This window comes from Aegilops tauschii, chromosome 4 (assembly GCF_002575655.3).
Source record: "Aegilops tauschii subsp. strangulata cultivar AL8/78 chromosome 4, Aet v6.0, whole genome shotgun sequence".
NCBI lineage: Eukaryota > Viridiplantae > Streptophyta > Magnoliopsida > Poales > Poaceae > Aegilops > Aegilops tauschii.
Window position 1 is genome coordinate 23,688,567 of NC_053038.3, and position 6,090 is coordinate 23,694,656.

Consider the following 6,090-nt stretch of genomic DNA (forward strand, 5'->3'; position numbering starts at 1 on the left):
CTTACCTATATACATTCTTCATAGAATTGCTTGAATGTGGTCTGGACATGGCTCTATTGCATAAGCTGCTTGGATTTATGACTTAACCGGCTGTGACTTGTTTTTGTTCTTCGTCCTATAGCATGGTTCGCAACTCTGTTGGTTCTTTCTGATAATGCGTGCATGCTAGTAAGTTTAGGTTGGTCTCCTACTTTAGGGGTCCTTACTAAAAATTGTCTTGATCTGTTACGGTACCATGTTAGCATATTTCTGTACTGAACCGAAGCTTCTATGCTACAATACCAATCATACATAGTTAGTTTCATTTTTGAATAACATGATTACTAGCATCCACTTATGATTTGTATGATCTGCGGCTATAGATAAATTTGATGGTTTCGTTGTGTGTTTACTACCTCATTGTCTTGCTGGCTGTAATGAGAAAAAATTGATCTTTCTTTATGTATGTAATTTGCAGTTGGTTGGTTGCCACAATGGCAGTGCTTGCACCTTCCGCTGTTGCGGATGTCGATTTGCGAGTGAATGACCTGTCAATGAGCATCTAGCAGCAGCTCACGCCTCATGCGATGACAGGGAGTTTACTGCACGGCAACCACCTCTCTTTCGAGTGTCGTTCAGGTAATTGTTCAGTGTCCTCCCTACTTTACCCAATGCTCTGTGATACCTGGCAATTGTGATGAGGGCATGCTGTGATCTTGGCAATCTTGGCAATCGAGCTGTGGTAATTTCTATGGTAGGGCTTGGCTTGTGGGGTGGTCATCTGGACATACATGCCTTGTGTTTGAGTGTGTGATGAGAACAATACGCCCTTGTCAAGTGGAGAGGCTCATTTCCGCCATGTGTGATTCGGGTACTTGGATGTGAACTCGGGGTTCATATTCCTGATCTCTATTCTTTGTTCATGTTGAGTAGCAGAGAACCATTCATTAACATGGTTATAGACATGTAGATCTACTTTGTTGATGTTCCTACGGCTGTGCTTGGTTTGTGTATTTGTGTTCCTATGCTTTTCCCTGTTGAAGCTATTGTTTGGAGGTGCTAATGCTTAGGTTTAGTGTGGTTCATACTCATGTATGTTGTTATTCCAGATTTGGGCATGACACCGTGTGCAGCTTGCTACTGTTATTGCCTTGTTTATTACTCCCTCTGTCTCATAATATAAGAGCGTTTTTTGACACTAGTCAAAAACGCTCTTATATTATGGGACGGAGGGAGTATTTCTGCATGCTTTTTGGCTACTACTTAAGTGCTTAACCATATAATTTGTAGAATTGGATAGTAAGGGAAATTACTACGCCTTATAGAACTGAGCTAGAACTTGGTCTGGACCTATCTCTATTGCCTAAGATGTTAGTTTAACTGGATTAATTATTTGACCTGATGCCACTAGCTACTGTTCTCATCATGTATGCTAACTCTTTCCTTGACCAATACCAACGACTATATCTGATAACTTTTTGAGGGACATTGAGCTTTTGGTTTCACTAGTTTTTCCCTTGACCAATACTTTCTGGAATTTTGTCCGGAACATAATTTCTCCTATTGCTGTAGGATTCAATCATGTTGCTTCACATAATATGTTGTTGTAATGGACACCGGTGCTGATGTTCTCGTCTTGCTTTTTATTTTGTATGGATCAGATAATATGGTTGAGAAGGTTGGCGTATAGGCACTACGAAACTATCATGGCCGGGTTGCCGAGTAGAGTTATTACCGGGTGTGCGTTGATGGACCATGACACGGAGACAAGCTGTCCAGCACGAGTTTGGTCGGCAAATCAGCTCTGTGTGTGCCGGCGCTCATTCCTGCGTGGTGCCTCTGGTGGTCACTTCTTTGAATTCGGCATAGGTAAGCCACTTCGGTTTCTCTCCCCTGCATTTTTGTATGTTCTGCGTGCCCATCCATGGTGATCGAGCCGGGGTAGCAGTTCGGTGTTGTAATGTGTATTTCTTAGATGGTGAGGGTGTTTTCTTGTTGAATTGGTCAGGATGTCTCTTTTTGAACATAGATGTTTTTAATCCAGTTTGGTCGCTATTATGATTGCTTAAGCATGTGTGTTATGAATGGCACTACATGTAGTGTTCCGGAGTAACTTGTATTACCAAGTATTACTAGTTTGTAAGAGTAAGCCCATTGAGGCTTTGCTCCTGTTTAGAAGCTCCTATTGTTATAGGATTCTATCATGTTGCTTCATATAATATATGTTGTAATGGAGCTTGGTGCTGATGTGCTCATCTTGTTTTTTATTTTGTATGTCTCAGATTAATATGGTTGAGAAGCTTGCCGTGCAAGCAGTATGGAACCACCTTGGCCGGGCTACCGAGCAGAGTTATTACCGGGTGTGCGCTCATCGACCATGGCACGGAGACAATGCTGCCCAACACGAGTTTGGCCCTGAAAGCAACTCTGCCTGTGCCGGCGCTCATTCCTGTGCGGTGCCTCCGGTGGCCACTTCTTCGAATTCGGCATAGGTGAGCCACTTCGGTTGCCCTCCCTTGCTTTCTTGTGTGCTCTGTGTGCCCATCCATGGTCATCTAGCCATGTCAGCATGGCCAGGATGTCTTCTAATCTATTTGGCAAGGCATATGTGTGGTGTAGGAGCTGTGTAATTTCTATTTCTTAGATGGCCAGGATGTCTTTGGTTGAACATAGCTCTTATTTCTAATCCGGTTTAGTCACTATTATGATTGCTTAAGCATGTGTATTATGAATGGTATTACATGTAGTATTCTGGAGTAGGTTCTAAGTGTAAGACGTTATTTTCCTTGAGAGAATTTTGATGGAGTAATTTTGAAAGAAGAGGGCTGATTTAGTATAGCTTGTTTATTTCCAAGCTAGCTAGGTTAAATTACCTGAAGTAATTGAATGGCTTGAGTTAAATCAACATGTATGTATGTATCTATGTATGCTTCTTGGCCATGCTTGGTGATTCTTCTTTCTTGGTCTTGTTTGATAATATTGGAGAAGAGAAGAAGAGATGCCCTGTGCTTGATCTTTTACCTCTTTGTGAGTTGTTGTTTGTTTCTGCTGGATAAGAATGCTCGACTTATTCCAGTGTGTTATTGGTTTCTCTCGCAAATGGTTTATTAGGTCTTGTTTATTTGAGAGCAAATTGGTAATTTTTAACTAGAGCTTGGTTTATCTAGCCTTCATCAAGATAATATGTTATCGTAATGGACACTGGTGCTGATGTTCTCATCTTGTTTTTTTGTATGGCTCAGATAATATGGTTGAGAAGGTTGGCGTATAGGCAGTACGGAACTATCATGACTGGGTTGTCGAGCAGAGTTATTACCGGGTGTGCGTTGATGGACCATCATAACACGGAGATAGGCTGTCCAACACGAGTTTGGTCTGCAAAGCAGCTTTGTCTATGCCGATGCTCATTCCTGCGTGGCGCCTCTGGTGGCCACTTCTTTGAATTTGGCATAGGTAAGCCACTTTGGTTTCTCTCCCCTGCTTTTTTGTATGCTCTGCGTGCCCATCCATGGTGATCGAGCCGGGGTACCAGTTCGGTGCTGTAATGTCTATTTTTTAGATGGTGAGGGTGTTTTCTTGTTGAATTGGTCTGGATGTCTCTTGTTGAACCTAGATGTTTTTAATCCACTTTGGTCGCTATTATGATTGCTTAAGCATGTGTGTTGTGAATGGCACTACATGCAGTGTTCTGGAGTAACTTGTATTACCAAGTATTACTAGTTTGTAAGATTAAGATTAAGCCCATTAAGGCTTTGCTCCTGTTTAGAAGCATGTTTGTTTTATTCCTGCCTGTTCTTTGAAGCCATGTGTGAGCGATTTATAAACTAGGGATTTTTTGGCTCATGATCTTCTCGTGAACATCTAAACCGCTAGTTTTATCGGCCTTCATTGAATTTAAATTAGGCTTGGAGATGTAGACTCACTTTGTATCTTGGTTTTAAGATTGCTGACTTTGCATGTCCTCTTACTTAGATTCAAAATTAGAGGGTGGTTCCTGATTGATGTTTGTTATCTATCTCTACGTGTGCTGCTTTCTCTCTAGTTGATGTGCTTGTCTTATTGTTTGATTTGTGCATGGTCCAGATTATATGGCCGGGAAGCTCGGCGTCGACAAGAGCGTCAACATAGAGCTCTTCATCCCCCTCCTCTATGGGCCACGTGTGCGCTCGTTGTCTCCGTAGAGCAGGGGTCACATGCGTGGATGTCCAGCCTCCTACGCGTGTAGGTTTGGCTCTGTCAATCTTCGTCCAGCTCTCACGGTGACGGCGTGGACCAGCTTCGGCAAGAAACATTAAAGTTGAGTGCTCCTGAGTTCCTCTTGTTTCCTTTGCTCTGAGTACGTGGTCACCGAACCATGGCTACGCTGTATAGGTATGGGTCATGGCCTTGGTTGGTGCCATGGCTACTTAAGTTTTGGGATTGGTAAATGATGCTCTGATAGTTGCTGTTAGCTAATTATGAACGAGTCAATTTTCCTCTGGCTACAATATGGCAATGTTGCACATTGCTAACCCCTGCTGTTCCCTTTACCATGTGATGTATGTTGATGATCTTGGATGCTTCTTCACCTATCCTTGGATTCTTAACTGTCGGCAGATGCTTAACTTTCGTATGCCATGTCTTCTCTGTGTAAGATGTTGTCCCCCTTGACGTATCAATTGTGAATTGATGCCTTGGTCTGCTCATCCAGTGTTTTCGCTGGGTATGCAATTAAAAACATCTTCAGTTGCTTGATAGTGGACTAGGACGATTAGTTTGCAAATTTCTTTGGATAAATTATGATGTATTGAGCTGCGGTTTAGTGCAATGCTTTCATGGTAAAAAACAGTTTAGGAACCTTGAAAAGGTTGCATGCTGCTTGCTCATGCCTATTATTTTGTACCAAACGGATCCTTTGCTGACTCATTTCAAAGCTTAGCTGGATCAGATCAACATCTTCTTGATGTGAAACAAATGGGTGGCAATCACTGTACTTCAGAGAAACAAACGGTTGTGTATGTCATAACTTGTAGGGGAGCATTGAGATTTTGGGTTCACTATTTCTTCCCTTGACCAATAGTAATAACTTTTTCTCGAATTTTGGTCCGAACATAATTTCGTCTATTGTTATAGGATTCAATCATGTGTATTATGAATGGCACTGCATGTAGTGTTCTGGAGTAGGTTCTAAGTGTAAGACATTTTCCTTGAAAGAATTTTGATGGAGTAATTTTGAAAGAAGATGGCTGATTTAGTATAGCTTGTTTATTTCCAAGCTAGCTAGGTTAAATTCCCTGAAGTAATTGAATTGCTTGAGTTAAATCAACATGTATGTATGTATGCTTCTTGGCCATGCTGGGTGATTCTTCTTTCTTCGTCTTGTTTGATAATATTGGAGAAGAGAAGAAGAGATGCCCTCTGCTTGATCTTTTACCTATTGTGAGTTGTTTGTTCTGCTGGATAAGAATGCTCGACTTATTCCAGTCTATTATTGGTTTCTCTCGCAAATGGTTTATTAGGTCCTGTTTATTTGAGAGCAAACTGGCAATTTTTAACTAGATCTTGGTTTATCTAGCTTGACTTTGTAAAAGCTTGTGGTTACTGGCAGTAACTCACTGGTCTATTCCTTGTTAGACTGATGTTATACAATCTGAAGAGCTGTCATTTGTTTTGTTAAGCATCTTTGTCTTGTCTTGTATACTGTTGTTAGAGAAACCTGACCCGGTTTTTCGGATTTGTACTGTTAGTACAGGAGACAAGAGCATATCTGCATGGTCGGCAAAGCATCCGTTCTTGTGCTGGCGCTCAATCCTGCATGGTGCCTCCGGTGGCCACTTCTTTGAATTCGGCATAGGTAAGCAACTTCGGGTTTTCACCCTTGCTTTCTTGTATATCCATGGTACCTTACTAAGTTGGTATTAATTTATTGGTTGTCCACAAGCTCTGTTCTTGTTTGATGCGCTGTTCCTAAAGCAGGCGGAAATGGCATTCCAGATCATCATGATTTTGAGTTGTTAGCTTGCTTTCCCCAAAATTGTGTTTGTCTTGAGGCTTGAGAAATGCCATGTTGTTCAGGTTGTTGTTTTTATGGGAAATAGCAGAAGGATTCTTAGGTGGAAGTAATGATCTGAT